At 49.0% G+C, this 22,295-nt stretch overlaps 1 protein-coding gene and 2 long non-coding RNA genes across 10 annotated transcripts in view; 1 reads left to right on the top strand and 2 right to left on the bottom strand.

Annotated features, from left to right (window-relative positions):
- LOC109547190 (uncharacterized) overlaps positions 1 to 11,921 on the bottom strand; it is a 117,676-nt gene extending 105,755 nt beyond the window's left edge. For all 3 annotated transcript variants that reach the window (XR_012330596.1, XR_004525292.2, XR_012330597.1), the window contains exons 1-2: positions 1,471 to 11,921; positions 755 to 958 (exon numbers count right to left, since the gene is read on the bottom strand). This is a non-coding gene — a long non-coding RNA (uncharacterized lncRNA). The remainder of the gene's footprint in view (positions 1 to 754; positions 959 to 1,470) is intronic.
- A 3,904-nt stretch (positions 11,922 to 15,825) lies between these two features.
- ATP2B4 (ATPase plasma membrane Ca2+ transporting 4) overlaps positions 15,826 to 22,295 on the top strand; it is a 99,366-nt gene continuing 92,896 nt past the window's right edge. For 4 of the 6 annotated variants that reach the window (XM_033852135.2, XM_073801958.1, XM_073801961.1 and 1 more), the window contains exon 1: positions 15,826 to 16,220. The gene's annotated coding sequence lies outside the window, so the exon portion shown is untranslated. The remainder of the gene's footprint in view (positions 16,221 to 22,295) is intronic. The other 2 variants (XM_033852106.2, XM_033852111.2) reach the window with 1 other exon arrangement.
- On the bottom strand, positions 15,869 to 18,613 carry LOC141278251 (uncharacterized). Its single transcript, XR_012330600.1, has 2 exons — positions 18,384 to 18,613; positions 15,869 to 17,465 (listed from the first exon to the last, which is right to left on the bottom strand). It is a non-coding gene; the product is annotated as an uncharacterized lncRNA (long non-coding RNA).

Genomic DNA, 22,295 nt, shown 5'->3' on the forward strand with positions numbered 1-22,295 from the left:
CTCCAGGACAGAGCTGTGGACTTCAAGTCAGAAAACTTCCTTTTGAATTCCAGCTCTGTCACTCACAGTGGAATGACCATAGCCTTCAATTCTTTGAGCCTCAGTTTCTTCCTCTGTAATGAGTATAATAATAATACCCAGTTGCTGTGAGGATCAAATGAGATAATGAATGGGACGCAGGTTTGTAAACTGCCACACTCGTGTGAAAGCTTAGCACTAATTTCCCCTGTTTGTTGGGCACCACAGAGAGAGGAGCCGGGAAAGCAGCAGAACTCCAGGTCAATGCATCTGAATTGGAACTCTGCCCTCTGGCTCTCCTGGCGACCCTGGGAAAGTGGCATAACCTCTGAGCCTCGGTTTCCCCATCTGAAAAGGAGGAGTCATTAGACCCATTTGCGTCCCCTAGCTGAGGAGGTGAGTTGCTCATAATCAGTGTTGCTCAGTCTATTTCAGAGACACTTCTGAGCTCACCACTGTCAATTACAGTTTATTGAGCACACAGATGCAGTCTCCTGGGCTGGATAAACAGATCTTTCAAAGGTCTAGGCCTAGCCCAGCCCTGCCAAGGAGCACAGCAAGGTACCTTCTCACCACACATGGCCTCTGCTCCTGGATGAACTGACCTGAGCAGAAATGACAACTGGGTCTCTCTCCTGGCACAGGCCACCAAAGCCAGTGAGACCCTAAATGATCAGAAAGAAGGAAGGGGTTCCTCATCATATCTGGGTCCTCTCTTCTGTGGAGATCTACTGACCTCTCCTTCTCAATGTCCTTTCTGCTTCTGCTGTCCTCCTGGAGGTGTCTCAAGGTGACATCGTGGCAGGAACCTCCTAACTGGTCCTCACAGCTTTGGCCTCGCTTTTCTCCCATCCATCCCACTCACTGCTGTCGAATCAATCTTCCTAAAATACTCCTGTAGCCTCTTGGTTTCCTGCTTGGCACCATGATTCCCCATGGCCTAAAGGATAAAGTTCAAGCTGGATGAGGTCTGACGTAGAGGGAAAAACAATTTCAGAACCAAGAGAATCCTGGCTCTGCCCTTGACTGGAAGGTTACTGCAACCTGTCTGAGTGTCAGTTTCCTCAACTGCCAAATGAGGCCCATAGTACTGATATCCTAATACTGTGATTCAACTTTAAAATACATATAAGGCACTGTGCCTAGGCCATGGAAGTCACTCAGTACGCATTAGCCCCCTTCTGCTTTCCTCGCTGTTACTTCCCTCCACATCCCTCCACAAGACGCACAGAGTACACCTAACTGCAACCGCACCCTGGGAATTCTGGGAGACAACCAATACACCATGTTTACAAGGGCCAGGAGAGGGCCACTGAGAAGAAGGTAAAGGGCTTTGGGATAATGAGCAGGCTTCTGGCACATCAGGCTTAAGGCTTCAAACGAAAAGGGACGATAAAACTTGTTCCAAGTACTGTGAGCATATGGGGAGCTCCAGAAAGGCAAGAAACTCACCTGAAATGACAACTCCTGTTCTTGATGTAGAAGAAAGGCTTTTTTAGATAACTGAGCACATCACTTAAATGGCCTTGGCTCAGCTCTTGGGGAACCTGGTCCATGTTCTTTTAAAGAAGAAACTAAAACCAAAAACCAAAACAAATGAACAAACAAACAAAAAAAAACAGGCAATATTAGCTACAGAGTTCCTGCTCCAGCAGCCAAGAGCCCCGAGGAGCCCGCGGACATGGGGCCAGTGGGCGCAGCAACATCAAGATGACTTCATTTACTGAGTTATCAGAAACCATGATGTCTGCCAAGAAGGAGTATGAGTCACCAGGACCCACAGGAAGGAGGGCCAGGGGTGGGGTGGGGTAGGCAGCATGACAGGGTAAGAAAAGCAAGTATTCTGAGGACACACAGGTTCAAATACTGACAGAGCTCTGGGGCCTTAAAGTCTCTGCGCCTCAGCTTCCTTATCTTTAAAAACCCGGGATAACCTAAATGCCGATTGCATAGCATTGTTTTAGGGATTAAATGAATTAATCTGTGCAAAAGACTTCAGCAATAAATGTTACTTATTTTGACAGCTGAGTTCTTAATTTTCCCCAAAGTTAGAGAAAGAAGGGTCACATTATCTCCTCATCTTCCACTGCCCCTGACAAGAATCCTTGGCTTCAATTTGACGGACCTCAACTCTGATATTCTTCAGAGGGATTTTGCTCCCCGAAGTCTGGGCCTCCCTGAGTTCCAGCCACTCCCTGGAAAGTCAGACCCACTTGGTCCAGATCCTTCAAAACTTCAAGACCTGCATCAATCCAGACAGACTTTCCCTGACAATCCCAGTGCCAGGCATCTTGCCATCCTCGGAACACCCACAGCACTTCCCTTCTGATTCAAGCAACGACAAATCACAGACCATATTCTGGGACATTCTTTGTCATTCACATCTCATTTTATTATGCTGTTGGGTAATTTTCATGGGTGTAAGTTTTTACAGCCAGCTACACCATAGCCTTTTTTTTGTTTTTCTTTTAAAGAAGATGTCGGGGGTAGGAGTTTATTAATTAATTTATTTATTTTTGCTGTGTTGCGTCTTCTTTTCTGTGCAAGGGCTTTCTCTAGGTGCGGCGAACGGGGGCCACTCTTCATCACGGTGCGCGGGTCCCTCACTATGGCGGCCTCTCTTGTTGCGGAGCACAGGCTCCAGACGCACAGGCTCAGTAGTTGTGGCTCACGGGCCTAGTTGCTCCACGGCATGTAGGATCCTCCCAGACCAGGGCTCGAACCCGTGTCCCCTGCTTTAGCAGGCAGACTCTCAACCACTGCGCCACCAGGAAAGCCCCCCACCATAGCCTTTTAATAACTCTTCCTGCAGCTACAACAAAACTAGTCACATACTTGATGCTAAAGCTATTTTGAATGAGCAAAGGAGCTGAGCTTAGCTAGACCATTAGGCTAATGAGATCAGGGCTTAGGGTCCAGGCTATAGATGGTTCTCAGAGTCCAGGCCACCCAGGCTGTTCTGTGCAGCTGGTCAGTCAAGGATGGGACAAGTGAGCATGAATGAACCTTCCACCACTTCCCACCACCACAGCCAGAACAAAGGCACCTGCCCTGCAGAGGGGGCGCAGAGCCTTTTCCTCCTTCACCTTACTGCTTTCTGTGATACTGATCTAGTTCAAAGCGACTGGGACCTTGTAGGAGAGGAAACGACCAGATGGAACCAGATTGAGACAGCAATGCAGATGCTGCTGCACAGACTAGGGCTGGAGAAAACCTCAGGCAGGCTAGGACTAGAGTCCAAAAGAACAAGTGTCTCTGTGCTAATGTGAAAGTAGATGGTGCTGGGTATCTAATCAGCCTGATAGGGCACCGCAGCGGGTAATGCAGGGGGCAGCCAATTGTTTGGAGTCTATGAGGGTGGTGGCTACTGGGAGAGCAGTTGAAATACAGAAGGACCCCAGCCAAGGTAGCATCCAGGCTTGGGGAGGCACCTGTGGACTGGGCCACAATCGAGCTGAAGACAGAAAGGCACTGGTTCCCTGTCTGATTGGAAAGGGCTCCCAGAGGGGACACAGGAGCCTGGTGGGTGTGGCTGACTCATTAGTCCTAGGTTGGAACATTCTTCAGCTTCCCTCCCTCAGGCATTTCTAGCTAGGATATTCTTTCTTTCATCTCAGCACAGGCCAGAGGGGAAGAATATTGTGGAGATAATTAATACAAGCCCTGCTTCTCTCAACGGTAATTCAAAAACTGGATATGGCCAGAAGCCAAGAAAGGTACAGGAACCAGGGAAGACGGAGGGAAGGAACAGACAAAAGGAGTGACTGACAAATCTGTCTGCAATACACCGAAGAGTCCTGTTAGTCTAATGCATTAAAACAATACCTTGCATGTAGAGAAATCCCCTAATAGGGTGACCTGTCCAAAGTGTGACCTTTAGATGTGATAATGCATACCTGCAAAATTTCAGGTCCTTTGCTCTTGTGGGTAAAACCACACCCAGCTGATTTCCTGAATGGTGGGATCTTGGATAGAAAAGGATAGAAGCAAGACCTCCAGGTATTGTGGAGTTTTGAGGCAAAGAGTACAGTTATTTCAGTATCAGGAGTCAGAAGGTGCAGGGTGGACAACATCTCAAGAGGCTGTACAATTGCCCATTGACGGACTGCTACTCCCTCACCCAGTCTTAGTAACCTACCATCCTTAGGGCTGTTCCTGGGAGTCAGTGCAGCTGGGGCCACCCTAAACTGAGGACTTTGCTTCTGAATCCCTCCATGGCCTCACCTGCCCCATCAGGACAGTAGTGTCTGGAGGCTTGCCCCTTCCTCCATCATCTATACACTCTTATCCTGATGAAGTCAGGCTAAACCAAACTCCAAGGACAGCCTGGAAGGGGAAAGGAAGTAAGAAAAGGTCAGTGTATAGCAGGAGATGTAGGAAGAAGAAGAATTCACTCCTGTTCCCTGAGGCTAGTGGGAAAAGGCAACTTTTTTTTTTTTTTTAATGAATATGGGCCTCAGGTCCAATATTAGTCAGGACTTTTCCCACTGCAATGAAAAGAACCCATCTATACCTGGCCTGAGCAAAATCCATGAGTATATCAGGCCTGGCTGCATACAGAGATCTCATAACATGGTCAGGACTGGTTTCGTTCCCACTTGCAGCTGGACTTTCTACATTGGCTCCACTCTCCTGGAAGCATTGACAAGATGGCCCCACAACTCCAGGTGTTAATCCTACTAGCTTCGATTCTACCAGAAGGGATTTCGACCGAAGTCCCAGAATTGGATCTCATTGCCAGGTTTGGAGTCAGGAGTGGGGTCAACTGTTCCCAAACTGCAAGATTTTAGCATGAGGAAGCAGTGATTTTTCAAAGAAAAATCAAAGTGCTGTTACCAGAAGCAGACAAACATACAAATGACCACTACTGACCCTATCTTTAATCAGTGGGTCAAGTTTCCTTAATATGAAAACATCCAATTTAACTACTAAAGTATGTTTCAGGGGGCTTCCCTGGTGGCACAGTGGTTGAGAGTCCGCCTGCCAATGCAGGGGACACGAGTTCGTGCCCGGTCCGGGAAGATCCCACATGCCGTGGAGCGGCTGGGCCCGTGAGCCATGGACGCTGAGCCTGCGCGTCCGGAGCCTGTGCTCCCCAACGCGAGAGGCCACAACAGTGAGAGGCCCGCGTACCACACACACACAAAAAAGTATGTTTCAGGGTTAGGCAAAGCATTTAAATAAATGGATGCCATGAGGAACTTCTGACAAACTCCTGGACCCTCAAGAGCCAGAGTCAGTCTTATCCACCTTCGTTTCTTCGGTCTTAAAACAGCGGTCAGTGCATTTGACTTGAATACCTCCAAGGTATTTTTAAAAAACTGTGAGTTCAAGAAAAATGAAGAATGTTTAGCAAAAATTTCATCTCTCCTGGGTGTCCAGTAGAGGTAGAAACCACTTATAAAATTCTGGTTTTCGTAATTCAGAGGATGCAATGACTTCAGATTGAGAGAGCTGTGATGAAAGCCGAGATAATTCAGAGCCCAGACAGAGGAGGTGTTGCTTCCTGTGTGGCAGAAGAAGGTAAGAGAAATATCCCTGGCTATGGACTGGGATGGAAGGAATGGGAATCCAGGAAAGGGAACTGGAAATGCGGCTGTGATAGCTGGTGTGTAAGGGAGCCCCTGCCAACCCGTCCTAGAGGGCAGAGACTGCATCAGTTACCTCATTGGGGTTGAGTTTATACACCAAGATGCCAGACCCAGTAATAAACTATTTTGTGAACTCTAAACTTCTGACTAAATGTTAAGAGAGGGCGAGTAAAGGCAGAGGGATAGGGATGGAGGAAAGTCAGAAGTCCAGAAGCCATGGGCCCAGGCTTTGGAAAAGAAAATATGGGCTTTAGAGTAAGGAAACTAGGTTTGAAAACTAGTACTGCTACATACCAACTGTGTGACCTTGGATAAGTTACTGAACCTCTCTGACTTTCACTTTCCTCTTCAATAAAATAAGGATAATGATTCAATGAAGATAATGAGTTTTCATAAACTCAAATACAGTAGCCTAACTAAAACCTTTATCACCTTGGAAATTCAGAAGCGTCTGATCAATGGTGGGTACAGACCCCACCCAAGACTTCCCATTTCAAAGGGTTCTGAGCATTTCAACATTGTTCTGCCACAGGCAGCCTCAGAAACAGATGAGGGAGAAGAGGGTGAGTTCCCAAAGGGAGAACCATTGACCCTATTCTTCATCTCCTCACTTAATATCTGTGGCTTGCAAGGAGGTCAGAGACCTATATCCCTGTTCCTAGGCCTGGCAAAACCAAAATTAGCTCAGACCAGGCAGATGGCATGTTGCTCCTGCTTAAAGACCTCCAGGTGGCAGACTTCTCGGCCTGCCTGCTTCTGGAATCTGTTAGTTAGGATGCTCTTGTGACTAACTCCAAGCCCTCCAGCACCAACCAGAGTTTATATTCATTCAAGTATTCATTCAGCTGTTGATTCATTTTTGCTATAATAAACTACTGGGCACCTGTTGTGCTAGGTGCCATGCCAGCTTCTGGAAATACAAAATGAATAAGATGCTTTGCCCTCAAGGAGCCTGGAGTCTAGTGGGAAGGAGACACAGCAATAGACCATCATCATAGTACACAGTAAGTGCCTCAACAGAGGTCACCTCTGAACACTTTGGAAGCCCCGAGGGGCACCTAACCTGGGTTTGGGAGAGAGAACTCAGGGAAGGCATCTCAGAGGAGGTGACACTTGAGCTGAGTCTTAAGGGACTGCTGAGCAAGCAGATCTGAGCAACAGTTACTTTGAGAACTATTTCTCAGCCTTTATCACACAAGAAGCCTAACAATTGGTTACTGTCAGGCTGATTATCTCATGGAGATGATATCACGCTGAAGGCGCTGGGGTAATTACCAAGCAGAAGTTACAGCCCAATGCCTGTGATTCCAGGGTGATGACAACTTGGGCACCATGGACTCTTATGGTGAATGATGCCCTAAGGTCCTTGAAGCAGGTGGTCCCGTTGGAATGCACCACAGGGGCTGCTGCAGCCTCCATGTTCAATGGAAGGTGCAGGAATGGAGGCCCGGCCCACTGGGGAAGGGTGTGGAATCATTTTCTCTTCATGAAGAATCAGCTAGATGGGATGGTGACAAGGACCGTCCGGCCTGGAATGTGGAAGGGAAGAACCAGATGACCTCGGGAGGCTCCTCTGATAAGAAGTTTCAGAATTTGGCTTTATTTCTAACTTATCCCAAGGATCTTGCCTCAAAGCGCTGCCATTGGTCTTTCCCTCAAACTAATTAGCCAGGTTTCACACTACCACAGGAAAGGCATCCATTCATCCCACTCCCATGCTTCTATGCCGCAGGTGTGGGGAGCCCACAGAGGCCTACAGAAGTTGAGCACTTTGCAAAAGGCCACTCAGGGAACCAAAAATAGAACATTGTCTGTGGCCACTCCAATGGGTCAGGTAAGCCACACCCCTCCAAACAATGCAAAGAAAAACAGCTTTTCCTGCCTACACACTTTCTCTCCACCCCCAACCACCAAATCCCAGAAGAAACTAAGCAGATAAATGAAGCCAGACTAGAGCCAACGGCTGAAGCAGCCCCTATGCGCCTGTTCTTGGCTCTGGTGGACGCACTCCCTCCGGCACCCTCACTTTCAGCTCCAGCAGATGAGGGTTCCTCTAAGGCAGAACTGCAGACCCCAAATGTCAGTGTGGCACGGGGTGCTGGGGAGACTCAGTAAGTCTTAAAATGCCCCCTATCTCAGTTATCGTCCTCTTTCTGTTTCTGGTGTGTGCCTGTCAGAATCTGAATAAGAAGGATTCAGGTTAGACCTTCCGAAGAATTTACTTATTTCTAATCGATAAAAGAGGAACGTGTGATAACCCAAGGAGGCAGCAGAGTTTCCTTCTCAGGGGGATTTTGAGGAAGAGGGCGCTCTACCTGGTGAGCCTTACAAGGGTCTGTTCGGAGGCAGGGGTGTGGACAAAGTGACTTCCCGGGAGCACAGGGCGTGGCTCCTCCAGAGGTCAGGCTGAGACCCCAAGGGCTCGGGGCAGAGTGGGGCAGACAGTCGTTGGGGAGGGACACCACCCCAGCCCACAGGACCCTCCCTTCACCTGGGGTCTGCCCTCCATCTGCCTACTCTCCCTCTCCCCAACCCTCCCCACGCCCAGGTTAAATACAGGAAGTAGGTGTCCTTTTCCCAGAAATGTTCTCCATCCTCAGTCCCTGCTTTCTGGAGGCTGTTAAACTGAGATGGAGGGACTTCCCTGGTGGTCCAGTGGTTAAGAGTCCGCCTTCCAATGCAGGGGACGCGGGTTGGATCCCTGGTCGGGAAACTAAGATCCCACATGCCGCGGGGCAACTGAGCCTGCGAGCCACAGCTACTGAGCTCGCACACCTCAACGAGAGAGAAAACCCGCATGCCACAACTAGACAGAAGCCCGTGCACCGCGACGAAGACCAGATGCAGCCAAAAAAAATAAAGAAAATAAATAAATAAATATTTTTAAAAAAACAAAACTGAGATGGACAAGCAGACTAGCCAGACATTTAACACCTCTCTTTCCTCCCTGCCCTGGCAACTCTGGGTTGGTCTGGACACTGTACTCATATGTTCATTGTTTCTTTTAAGTAGCACAGAAGGGTGAGGGCACAGCAGGCTTGGTCAGAATGTCTAGAACTGGCCCCACCTCTGTGACTTACTGGTTAGCAGCCCTCTCTGAGCTTCATTTCCCATGAAATGAGCGTAATGCCACCTACTTCTTAAGACCACCAGGGTGAAAGGAGATAAGGCAAGTGAGGTGGCCTGCCCATTGTCTGGCACATAAATATTAGTTGGATGAATGACTGAAAGGCAAGTGTCCAACCTAAGCGTTTGCCCAGGCCCCAGTGGGAACACTTCAGTTCACTCTGTGTTTGGAAGGGGTCATGAAGATGGGGCCTAAGGAGCTGCCTAAATAAGGGGAGAGACTGAAGGGCCCTAGATCCTGGGGTAAAAAGCCTGAGCCTCCCCTGCAGAGCAAATTCCACCCGGGGTTTCTGTGAGGGTCCATCTCCTGTGGTCTTTCCCAGGTGAAAACATGAAGGAAGGAGGATTTCTGGAATCCAGGATCCAGTGTCAGCTTGAGAACAAACCAGAGGGGTTAGAATTCATTTCCTGGGATGGAGGCAGAACTACTGCTACCTCCCCTTTGCTGCAGCCCTTCCCAGCCAGGGCTGCTCTCCCCAGGTCTCCCTGGTACCACCCAAGCCTAGAAAGCCTGAAGCCTGAAGAACCGGCCCAAGGTGTGCAGGGTGAGAAACCCTGTCACCTCAAAGTAGGGGCAAGAGCCTAGGTCAGCAGCCAGAGGAGCTCGTTACAGTCCTGCCACATGAACTGTGTGATCTCATGCAATCCTGTCTGAGCCTCGGTTCCCCAACTGGAAAATGGGAATAATAGCTCACACCCTATTCTCCCTACCATATAGGACTACTGCAAAGATCCAATTATTCTATGCAGAAAAAGCGCTTTGTAAACTGCAAGTACTGTGCAAACACGGAAGAGCTATTAAAGGCTCTGGAACAGAGGACATGTGAGATGGGACAGATTGTAAATTCTTCCTGTCTGGCAGGGGGGCCAGAAAGAATCCTTCCAATTGGTTTTGCTTTGATCTTCATTTGAAACTTAATGAGCACTTAAGGCATTGCTGACACTCTAAGTTTAAAAATTAGGGACTTCCCTGGTGGCGCAGTGGTTAAGAATCCACCTGCCAATGAAGGGGACACGGGTTCGAGCCCTGGTCGGGGAAGATCCCACATGCCACGGAGCAACTAAGCCCATGCATCACAACTACTGAAGCCCGCGCGCCTAGAGCCCGTGCTCCGCAACAAGAGAAGCCACCGCAATGAGAAGCCCACGCACCGCAACGAAGAGTAGCCCCTGCTCACTGCAACTAGAGAAAGCCCGCGCACAGCAACAAAGACCCAACGCAGCCATAAATAAATAAATAAACAAATTTATTTTAAAAAAATTAAATTTAAAAGTCATTACTTGTTCCCTTCTTTCCACACTCACTTCCTCAGCTCTATTGAGCACAACCATTAACCAAAAACTATTTTTAACTGTCACTAATTTGATGTAGACTGAAACAAATGAAAGACAAATATTTTGTTAGAAAAACAGATTATGAACCAAACTTGAGTTTAAAAAAACCTAGCTAATGAGTTCAAAATGAAATTAAAACCAAGCCACTGCAGCTTCTAAAACAACTGAACCATAATGAAGTTGGAACAGCAAAATATGCTCCCAAGTAAATCAAACTGATTCTACATATCATCAAAGGCCCTGGATCCAAAAAGCGCTTCTGGCCCTCACCTCTGCTGGTCCACGCTTTCCCACGTCAGATTCTGCACTCCTTCATTTAACAGGATGCCCCAGACGTCCCAGATGTGCTAAGTCACCAAGGATGCAGAGATAAGGAAGAGACAATCCCTTCCCTCCAGGAGCCTATGGCCCAACACACAGGTATTTCCTATTCAAACATGCTCCCACTGCCCATCGCAACTGCCTCCCCACTCTAAACCCTCTTCTGCCTGAGACCACAGAGTGAGATGGAACTCTCGGCACCTCCACAAAGCCTCATTATTGCTAGAATCAGAGCGTGAAACCAGCCATAAAACAAAACACCAAAAACCCAAAAAATAAAAGTTGAGCCCCAAAGGCCTCTGTGGTGAGGTGCTCCTGAGACCAGCCCTTCCCAGCCAGCAGAGAAAGCATCCTTTGATTTAATTCTGCATCGTACCCTTGCAGCTCAGACATGCTTTCTAATGATCTCTAAAGATTGTCCCATCATCCAGTCCTCTCCACAGGAATCCCAGAAAGTGGAAAAAAATGAGATTGTTGCTTGTCTACGGTAGGCGACCACCCACACTCAGCAAGGGGGTGAGCTGGGAGCCAGGCCTCCTGTGACGGGCCCAGCAAAGTTCCTGCAGTGGAAAAATAGCCCTGGCTTGCTGCTGCTACTGCTGCTGAGACAGCTGCTGTGATTAGCTTCTCTCCCACACTAACAGCCAGAGCTATCCATCCTTTAATAGTCCTTGGACCCTCCCAGCTGAAATCACTATTGCCTTCCAGGATAGAGTCCTCCCTATCTGGTTCCTGGAACAAACCTCACCACAGACTTGAGAGTTAGTTGTCTGAGTGCAGATGAGCTTGTCTTGGCTATCTGTGTTCTTATCTAGTTGCAGCCTTCTTTTATCTCCTGTCGTCTTGGCCCAGGCTAATTCTATGGACTTCTGTCTTGATATCTCTGCCTAGCAGTCTGACCCCCAGTTACTAGCAGGTACTCTTGTCCCCCAACCGTTGAAACCAGCCTGCGGCCAAATTAATTTCCTAAGTCCTGTCTTCCAGTTTCCTCTCCATCAGTAGCCTTGTCCTGGATTATGTATAAGGACAAACAAAGGGCATGGAGGCAGAAGTTGCTTGGATAAATGCCTCTGTCTATCCTGCCTTCAGCCATCACCAGAATTGTTCTGCAGGGCAGTGGGAGGAGAGACACTGGGAAGAATTTCAAAGTCCAGCTGGAGTCCCACCAACACTAAAAAGCCTTCCCCAAAGGCTCCAGCCCATCTTTACCCTTCCCTTCACTAGACCCTCACTGGATTTTTCACCTGGATCCAAGTTTTAGACTTAATCACACACTTTGTTTTGTGATCTGTTTTATGTGTCTCCACAACTGATCAGAAACTTCTAGAAAATATGGACTATGTTAAATATAACTACATTATATAAAATTGCCCAGCATTGCACTGGGCGGGGATTATCCCTGCCTGCCACCTAGGTTTCCAAGCTACCAGACACACTGCTGCCACAGCCAGCTTGCTAAACATAGACCTGAAGTGGCCACTCAGGGCTCTGGACAGTCCATTCCCAGCCCATCTCCCAGCCTCCACTCTCTACACTTTCTGCTTCTGGACCTTTGCTCACAGCTCCACCCCAACCCGCCCGCCCCCCCCACTCCCAACGCCAAAAACAGGCTAAAGCTTACTCTTCAAGATTTTCCAGGTACCCCCAAATACCATCTCTTTCCTAGAGCCTTCTAATGTTTTTGTCAGAAGTAGTCACTCCCTGGAATTTCCAGAGAAGTATTTTCATACTCCATATTTCAACATATACTGTCTAGCACATAGTAAGCACTCAATAAATATGTTTAAAAGAATAACTAAACACCTTCTATTGTGGTTATTTATGCTATGAATATCTCTTTTTCCTCCACTAAACTATAAGCTTTATTATCTCTGTATACCTCATCTGGGCCCAATAGATGTTGAAACAGTAGACATTCAATATGTGTGTACTGAATTGAATAGTAGATATTCAGTAATGAATAAAATGAATGAATAAAATTCACTGAAATGAGTGTATCTAAGTAGTAGGTACCAGCATAAAAGGTTTCTATATTACTTAGTACAAGTGACCAAAAAACCCAGTTTAGTCTAGATTATACATTCATAATGAGTCATGTAACTAACTCATCTGTAGGAACAGCAAGGGTACAGTAGGATATGAGGTAGAGTTGATTCAAATGCTTCCAGAACTTGCTCTTTAGCTTCCTTCTCTGTCTTTCTCTGCAGGTAAGCTTTATTCATTCCTATGGCAGGCTTCTTTCATGTGGCAGGGAATATAGTCCCTCATACTTCCAGAGCTTCACTCCTCTGAGTGTCCACCGCTGGAGAGAATCAAGCCTCATTTTCTTTTTGGCCTTAAACTCAAAAATCTCAGGAAAGAATATAATTGGCTCAGTTTGGGTCAGGTAGAGATGGGGCCTCTAATACAATGACAGTTCCCATATTAACAATGAGGAGAAAGACCACCTTAAAGAAGACCTGGGTCTGGGAGTGGGGAGGATATCTGCTGTTCTAGACAGATAAAACAGTAGATATTCACAGGAAGGAGAGGTATAGTCTGCATTCAAGAAATCTGGGGAGAAATGACACAGGTAATTTGGGGAACTCAAAGTGGGACTCTCAAGAGGCCAGAGGAACATACTCTGTTAACAGCTAAGGGAGAGACAAGGCTGACTGCATTTTCTTCAAGTAAGAGTCAGCTTGAGGACAGGGTCCACAGTGATGGAAGCCCACTAGACTGACCTGCTCTGGGGAGGCCATGACACCTGGATGAGGAGAGCGGGGCTAGAGCTCAAGAAGTAGAGAACATGCAAAGTCAAGGGCATGGCAGGGATAAGAAGGAAAAGGGTCTAGTCAGAGGCTAGTCAGCCAGCCATACACAACAGCCCAACTAGGAACTTTCGATGCTAGAGACAGTAACCCCCCTCTTGCCATGGTGGGGGAAGGGGCACAATTCTACCCTCCCACACTTGGCGGTTACTTTTTTTTTTTTTTTTTGCTGTACGTGGGCCTCTCACTGCTGTGGCCTCTCCCGCTGCGGAGCACAGGCTCTGGACGCGCAGGCTCAGCGGCCATGGCTCACGGGCCCAGCCGCTCCGCGGCATGTGGGATCTTCCCGGACCGGGGCACGAACCCGTGTCCCCTGCATCGGCAGGCGGACTCTCAACCACTGCGCCACCAGGGAAGCCTGGCAGTTACTTTTATGTGTAGATTTATCTTTATCTTTATCCATTCTAGATTTCAAGCCCGCTGCTAAAAGAAACAAGGCACCAAGGCTCTGGGTTTCCAGAAAACACTGGAAGGCTTCAGGGGCTGGCTCAGTTATAGAGATCAGGTAGGTGACAGCCACCCCACTCCCACATTCTCCCTCCTGTCTACAAGGGGGCTGGAGTTGGGATGGGGTCGGGGAATTCTTCCCTCATCCCACAAACCCCCACCGGTGAAGGGGACACTGGGCAGATCTACCTGACACTGGCCCAGGGACCCCAGCCAGCCAGAGGCAGGACAGACTTCAGAGCCCCTTTGGGCAGCACCTGCCCTGCACAGCCTGCCTCCCTGGAACCCAAGGAGTTTGAGGAGAGGATCTAGCCTTTCAAATACTAACCAGGCATCATTTCCCGGCCCCCACATGCCAGGCAGCCAAAGCAGACTCTTCCTTTAATGGGCCCACACATCTGGCCTAAATTGTTACTCCTCCAAGACAAGTTTACGGAACAGTTAGGCAAGGCCTCCGCGCACAGCCACTGCAGACAAGCTTAAAATACACTTTAATACATTTAAAGCACCATTTCAGAGACTGCCTTTCTCATGATAAAGATGCAACTGACACTCACTGGGGACTAAAATGTCAGGCGGTTGCAGTCCGGCAGGGAGCCTGACAAGCCATTAAATCTGAAGCTCTGTTCTGCTGATTCCTTTCCTTCCATTGCCCTGTCTTCCCCAACAATTGATCTGGGCTCCTGAAACTGACATTTTGGTAGGAACTTCCAAACTCTAACAAGGTACCATCTCTATCCCTGCCATCAGTTCTTCCACTGAAATGCCCTGGGGAGTGGAGTGGGATGGACCAGAGGAGTTGGAAGAGAGGCGGGGAGTGAATGAGAGCACACCTCACCTTTGGTGTCCTCTAAATGCCAAAGAGGAGGAGACTTTCAATCTCTAGGAAAAAAGGACTGCTTGAAAAACAATCCATGATGACTTCCAAAGAGGGTGACCCTAAACTCCCCTCCACACCCCTGGAACCTTCCATCTGCTGGGCTGGGCTGGAAAGGAGAGGCACAAGGATAGGCAGGGGCTTATTCTGGATTCAGCTCCCAAAATAGATGGCAGTAGGCAACCTCTAGCACCACATTAGGAAACTCTGAGTTCCGAGCCCAGCCCAACCACTCTAAAAAGTTTCTTTACTTTTGTCTCTTTAACTTTCCCTGGCTCAGAAATAGGACATAGATGAGTTATTGAGAAATATTAGGATAGAAAAATAAAGAGAGGAAAGAAAGGACCCCAATGTTAGGACACTGGGAAGGGTGTTAATAGGCAGAGGGAAACCAGTTGTGTCTAATCCACAACTCTGTTTCTCCACGTGCACATGGTTCTTCATCCCAGGGTAGGGAGGTCGGATGGCAAAGGAGGATAGGTGTGGTGTGAGGTGTTGAGTTAGGATGGGAGGATCAAAGAGGTCTCTTCCCAAACCCTGAAGCTGTGGCCAGTCACCCGTCTCTCAGCATAGTTAAGCCCGTGCACCACAACTCCTGAGCCCACGCGCTCTGGGCCCCAGCGAAGATCCCACACGCCGCAACTAAGACTTGAAGCAGCCAAATAAATAAATATTAAATAATTTTTAAAATGTAGGCAGCTATTTTCATGCACTGTGGATGTGGGTACAGAGGCAAGAGGGAGCAAAATGTGACCTGGGAGTGTGTGTATGAAATTTGGGTGAGGAGTGCGTACTAATGTGTGTGTATAAGCAAACGGTGTACAGGTGTGCGCATCTAAAGCAATGCCTTCGCCTTGTCCAGTGGGCCCCCTACTCAGACAGGGGCAGGAGGGTGGCAGGGGGCGGTCCAAGTTTTCGCAGACACCTTGGGTTTCTGGGTCCTGGGTCTAAGTGAGTAAGAGGTTGAGAGGAGCTGCAGGAAGCCAACCGCCGGCAGAAGCTTCCTTTTTTCCCTCCACCCAGCAACAGTTGAATACCGCCACCCACATCCACTCCCGCTCCACCCACACCCTACTTTGCTTTCAACAAGGGAGAGAAAGGGCGGGGAGGAAACTCCACAGGAAAGAGGATTCCTCCCCTTCTTTCCCCATTCCGCCTTAAAACAAACCAGGAAGCAGCCACAGCTCGCAATCGAGCCACCTTAACAGTGGAGTAATGGTCTGGCTTCTCGCCAAGTCCCACCCCCGTTCCGTTTCTCGCTCCTCCTCTTTCTCCTCCCGCTCCGGCCGGGCTGGTGAGCCAGAGTCTGCCCGAGTTGGCTGGAGCTGTTGCCATGACAAGCATTTTCTCAAGAAAGCTCTGCTGTTGAAACCGTCTAAAGCTGGGGGTTGAAAGGGGGCACGAACTTCCTGGGAACTATCCCTCCGAGGAGAGTAAGACCAGAGACACCCGCCCAGCTCCCCTGCACCCTTTCCTTCCAGAAAACCTGAGAGGTCCTTCCCTTTGGGAGGGCCGGGGGAGGAGACCCAGCCCACTCCCTGGTCGTGGCTGGAAAGGCAGAAGAGACCAGCCAGCATCTCCGGCGTGGTTGCCACATTGGACCGCTGGGTGGTCACCCCCCACCCTACCCCTGTGCATGGACAGCCAGAGGGAGAGTCCCGCGTGGAGAAGCCTGGATCTTTGCTAGAAAGAGAGGTAGGCTTGCAGAAAATGAATTGAATCTTGATTTGTAAACTTAGTTTCTTTCTTTCCTCTCAATGGCTTCTAAAACTCCCTGAATTTCCTCTGACTAGCATATTTCTTGCGACTGGGTTTAGGGTGTGTGTACGTGTGTGTGTGTGTGTGTGTGCACAGATTTGTCAAATACTGTATTTCCTTCCTAGATTCAGCTCTTAGAAACCATATAATCAAACAAGTGATTTCTCCTTTCTTCCCCCCTAGTTTTTGTCATTCCTGGCCTGTGGGTGTAGGGAAGTGGAGGGACTGTATTCTTCATACCCAAATTGAGCTTTTGGAAAAAGCATTTGTTTTCCCCCATTCGTTCCTGCCCTCCCCCTCCCCCTTGGCTTGGGAATGAGACGCAGAATGGAAAACTGTTGCAAAAATATTTTCCGGGTCCGTTCCCTTTCTTGAAAGCACCAAAGAAAAACGGAAAAAAAAAATGAGTATGAAATCTTCAACAGGAAGGAGGGACACCAGTGGGGACTGAGGGAGGGGCTCACTGGGGGGATGGCTGGAGGTAGGAGCTAGGAGAAGCTGGGGGTAGGGAAGGGGAATGTACAAATTAAATTTCCTTGGCTTTGTAGAGAAACCTCAGCAATTTCTCTCTACCGCTTGCAAAACATCCTCAGACTTTCACGTCTATAATTAGTCGTGGAAAAAGCCGGGAGTTCCCTCGTACCGTTGTTGTTTGGTTGTTGTTTGAGTGTGTGCGGAGAGTCAAGAACCAACTGTATGAGTGTCTCTGAGGGCACTGCCCCATATATAGCTGTTCCCAAAGGGGAGAAGAGGTGAAGTTGGAAAGTTTGCAATTTCAAGGCTGGTGACTGTGGGGCTGGTGAGTGTTTGGTGGTTGGGGGTTGGCCACAGGCATCCTTGGGAGGGTCCCTGAGCATCCTGGGCCACTGCGCTGTCTTGCTGAAGAGCTATAAATTAAGGCCGGGATTGTCCCTCCTGCTTTCATCCACAAACATACTCACTCAAACACTTGGCTTGCTCTTGGTGTGGAAGAGGCAGGCTGGCATCCTTTCCAGACGAGTCCAGCCTCACACACTCTTCCATCTCACTGAAGGATCCACCACTCTTCTCTTGCTGGGTGTGGGGGATGCAAGAGTGGCTAACCACATCCTGGGAGAGAGTGGGCACTCTGCTGGCCAGAGACAGTACCCTCGTGGGCATTCCTGCCGGACTTACAGTAACTTGCAGTCAGTACCAGCCAGCCTGGTAGGGGGGAATCTCAGCTGAAGGAATAGGCGGGCACTCAACTGGCATCACTTGCGGAGGGGAAGTAAAATCCCACTCTACCAGGCTACCTCCTCCTCTGGGTGGGGTGTCTGGCAGGCGGTCTTAAGATTCTCTTCTCCCTCCTTGAGACTCCCCCCAGAGCTGCTCCTTCTGGTCCTTCCTATTTGGAGCCCCCCTCCTTTCTGCTCCCTCAGGTCCAGGCCCTCTTTACGAGGAAGGAAGGGAAGGGAAGAGACCTGGGTCACCCTAGGCTGCGACAGGCCACAGAGAGGGACCTAAGGGGTTAGGAGGAGCTGGGTGAGGGAAGGTTTAAGAGAAGGAGGAGGCCAGGAAGAGTTGTGGAGCTGGGTTCCCTCGCTGGTTGGCTAGGGGTGGTGGCCTGGGAACCTGACTCTGGGAGGGGGTAAAAGGGTGCTCTATGAGGTGGGTCCTGTACCGAAGCTGGGGAGGGGGGTGGTGTGCGTGGGAAAGAAGCACCTGCCCCCTGTCCCAGCTAGTTTGGCTGGAAGAGTGGTAAAGGCAAGATGTTAGAAACTGGAAAGAAGGAAGCAAAAGAATTGGAGGATAGCAGAAATGGGGGCCGGGAAGCAACAGGAACCAGTTTTCATCCTGAGGTTTTGGATGACTGATCCGCCTGCACCCAAGGACAGACAGCTTGTCTCTCCCTAGATTCCGCTGGAGATGGGAATGAGGCCTTACCCAGTGGGCAGGGGACCCATGACAGGATCCATGCCTTGGTTCTGTAGAAAGCCAGGGAGGAGAACCTATTTCTTTGCTTCTGCCCGGGAGCCCCCATCCTCCCTGCCACCATCTTGCAGAGGTACAAACCCCGAAATCACACCGCCCGCCACCCCACTGCCTGCGCCCTCCCATTCTGGGATCCCATAATCCCACCGTTCCTGCAGCCGACCTTCCCGTTTTCAGTGCTCTGACTAGGGGTAGATTCTGGTAGGCTCGGAAGAACTTCTTGAGAAGCAGAGCGCGCGCCGAGGCGCCTGTCCCGTGGCCTTGAGTCGTGGGTGAGTGGGGCGGCGGGGGGGAACTCCCCGCAGCCCCCTCCCTTCCCGCCGGGGCCGCGGGGCGGGGTCGGTGCCGCCTCACACCCTCGGCCCCCTCCCCTCGGCCGCTCTGCGGCCACGCCCGGTCGCAGCCACTCCTGCAGCGCCGCTCCACCCTCGGGCTCTGCGGGAATCTGAGTACTCCTTGCACCGGGCGCTCAGAGCTGGAGCGGAGGTTACCTGCCTCTGGGGCCGTGCTGAGCCTCGGTTCCTTCCACTCCCAGTTACCATCTCCGTGTCCCTGGCTGGATTCAAGGTCAACTCGAAGGAACACAGCTCGTTTTTACCTCTAGGATTCCTAGCACCTAGGCGCTTGGTCAATGTTGGAAGAAGGAGGTGGCATTTTGGGGGAGTCTGGGAATCAGCAGATCTGGGGATCCACCTCATTCGGGCTGACTCCTAGCTTGCCCTGTGGTCTTCGGTTTCCCCCCTGCAAGGTGGAAAGCTTGCTCCCGCAGTAATGGTGGGAGGGAGTGCTGAGTCAGATTTGTGGGATTTCTACGGCTTTTGGTGTCAGAAGAAAGTCAAAATGGGAGGGCGCAGTTAGGGGCAGAACTGGCACAGTTTGCCTGAGGTGTGAGCGCCAGAAGTCGTCAGGTGGTGTGGGGGAGGGGCAGAGGTCCCTGAGCAATGGGAAGGGGGAGCCTTACTCTTTCCCACTCTGACCGCAGCCTCTTGAAAAGAAGAGGGGTCCTGGGCCACTCAGCCCAACACCGACCCAGCAATTCAAATATTACACAGGAAACTGCCTCTTATTCAAGAATTTAACTTCTCTCAGCAGCCCCCATGAGCCCTTTTCTCTTTTTTTCTATTATCCTGGCCTTGGACCCAGCACCCAGAGAGAGGGATAAGGCCTGCCCATTCCAGATCCACCAAAGCCTTGGAGGGAGGAAAGGAGGTTGTTCATTCTTGGTCCCAGGACCTTAAGAATCACGTTTGGCTTAGGTTGACACAGGTATTTGGTTTGACTTTGAAGAGGAATGCCCTACCCTAGGCCTCGCTGCCTTCCCAGAGTAATTCTTCCTGCCCTCTGACCTCTTCCCCCCAGCCTACCCTGAGATAGGGCTCTCTTCCCAGCCAGTTCCTTGCTCCTCAGACATGCATGCATTGACTTCTGTCATCTCTGATTGCTATTTGGTGGATAGAGGTGAGAAGGAGGGAGGGATGAGAAAGGCCAGGTCTCTGGGTCACAAGGAAGGAGAACATCTGGGCAGAGTCAACTGGGATGACATCCTTTCCCCACTCATTTCCCCCTTCTGTAGAATGGGTCAGAGGAATAAAGCTGGCCCCCCCCCGGGGCTGGAGTCCAAAAGGGTTGCGTGGAATGTTTTGTACTCTGCTTCCTCTCCCAGCATCTCTCTTTGTCTCCTCTTTCCTCTTTCCCTTGTATGAGCCATTCTTGTTCCACTGACTTATTTCCTCTGCACGTGTTAAAACAGAAATGACAGGGACTTCTGCCTCCACCTTAAGCCAGTCCTCTGTGTTCAGCCCACATAAACGCGGGCTGAGGAGGGAAACCAGGCAGGACCTAGTTAGAACCAAAGCCAAGGACTCCCAGTCAGGGGAGGAGCTTTTGGAGGCAATTTGCGTTGGGAGAGGGGGTAGCAGAGACGCCAAAGGAGAGAAAAGGGAGGTGAGAACGTAAGTGTCAAGGGCCGAGGGTCCCTCCCTCTATTTGGACTCTCCTCACTCTAGTTCTTCTCTGGCTACAGCCTTCTGCCTCATCATTTCTCTCTGCTCTGTTTTCCCAAGTTAAGTAGAAAAATCTTTGGGATAACTCAGGGAGATGGACAGCAATGAAATCAGTGAGATTCCTTTGCTTTTGCCTTCTTGCCGGATCGCTAGGGCAGAGGGAGCTTGGGGTATTGTGTTTATTGGTGGGGAGCTTAAGGACTCTCAGGTAAGCTCAGGGTAACTCTCAGCTCAGAACACTTCCTAGCATCTTGCTATGATCTTCCACCTAGGTTGCAAAATCAATGTCAGGGGTACAAATTAGTACGGCCCCTATGGAGAGCAAGTTAGCAACATCTAACAAAACAACATATGCATTTACCCAGCAATCCTATTTCTAGAAATTCATCCAGAAAATGCACATTCACAAATACAAAAAGATGTGTGCACAAGGTGATTCTTTAAGACATATTTGTAATAGCCTTACAATATTTTTCTTTAAATACCCTTCTAACAAATTTATTCACTTTTTAACCATTCCTGTGTGGTAAAAGTCACACTTTTTGGTGTCCAGTTCTATGAGTTTGGACAAAAGTGATCATCATATAATCAGCACCGCCATGAGATACTGAACCACGGTGTTTGCCTTTCCTGAATGTCCTATCGATGGAATTGCACAGGATGTGGTCTTTTGTGTCTGACTTGCACTCAGCATGACACAGTTCAGAGGTTCCCATGTTCTTGTGTGTCTCAGGAGTGTGTTCCTTTTTATTACTGAGTAGTGGTCCATTGTTTCAGGTTGTTTATCCATTCCCTAGTTGAAGGACATTTGGGTTGTGTCCAGATTTTTGGAGATTGTGAATAAATTCGCTATAAACATTGGATTCAGGTTTTTGTGAGAACATCGTTCACTTCTTTAGGGTTATAATTTATAAGAACCTGCCAGACTGTTTTCCAAAGTGGCTGCACCATTTTGAACCAACACTGCATGAGAATTCCATTTGCTCTACATCCTTACAAGCACTTAGTATGGTCAGTTTTTTTTTGGGGGGGGTAGTGTTTTAGCTAATCTCATAGGTGTTCAGAGGTACAAAATTAGTTGGTAATTAGACTTATTTGATGTCATCAGCCTGAAACGCCGTCACCTAGTAAGAAATAAAGCAGGCATCTCTGGATGTTATCAACCAAAAAACAAAAAAAAAGCAAAAAAAGCGTCTGCTGGGGTAGAATGAGAGCCATCCTACATGATAACTGAGACTTCAAAAAAGTGAATTCATTAAAAAATAACATTAAAATTATGTGTTTGGGGAAAAGGGTGGGGAGGTGGAAACCAGTCTAGATTTAAAGAAACTAAAGAGATATTATAGCCAAATGCAATGCAGAAACCTTAATTGGATCTTGGGTCAAAAAAAAAAAAAAGACCATAAAAGACATTCTGGGACAATTGGGAAATTTTTAATATAGATATTAGATGACATGTAATTTTTGTTAATCTTTAAAGGTGTGCTAGTGGTCATGACAATGGTTTTATAGGAGAATATCTTTATGAAAAAGTATTCAAGGGCACAGTGTCTGCAAGTGGTTTTCAAATGGTTCAGCAAAAAATGTATATATATACCTCAAGAGAGGGCATACAAGATGCTAACAATTGGTGAATCTAAGTGAAGGGTATGGAGTTGTTTATTGTACTATTTTTTTCAACGTTTCAAATTTGAAATGTTTCCTAATACCAAGGTATGGAGAGAAGTACATGCTAGGAAGGACTCCCAGATTCCTAGACTGCCCTCACTCATTGCCCTGACTCCAGACCGACTGACCAAACGGGGCATATTTTCTGAGCTCTCTAGCACCCCCCCCCCCCAGCTCGCTCGCCACCCTCCCTGGGGAGTCTTTGTTTTCACTCTCACTGCTGTCAACATCAGGCTTTTCTTTCTGGGTGGGAGTGGCTGGGGCACAATGGGCTGGGCAGCTGGGCGGGCCAGGAGCAATGGGTGGAAGCAGGCACTTCCCCACAATGCCATGGGCCAGCTGAGGAAGCCTGCGGTTTGAGGGCTTCCAGAATCACCCACCTGCCTTC

Source organism: Tursiops truncatus, chromosome 1 (assembly GCF_011762595.2).
Source record: "Tursiops truncatus isolate mTurTru1 chromosome 1, mTurTru1.mat.Y, whole genome shotgun sequence".
In the NCBI taxonomy this organism is placed as follows: Eukaryota; Metazoa; Chordata; class Mammalia; order Artiodactyla; family Delphinidae; genus Tursiops; species Tursiops truncatus.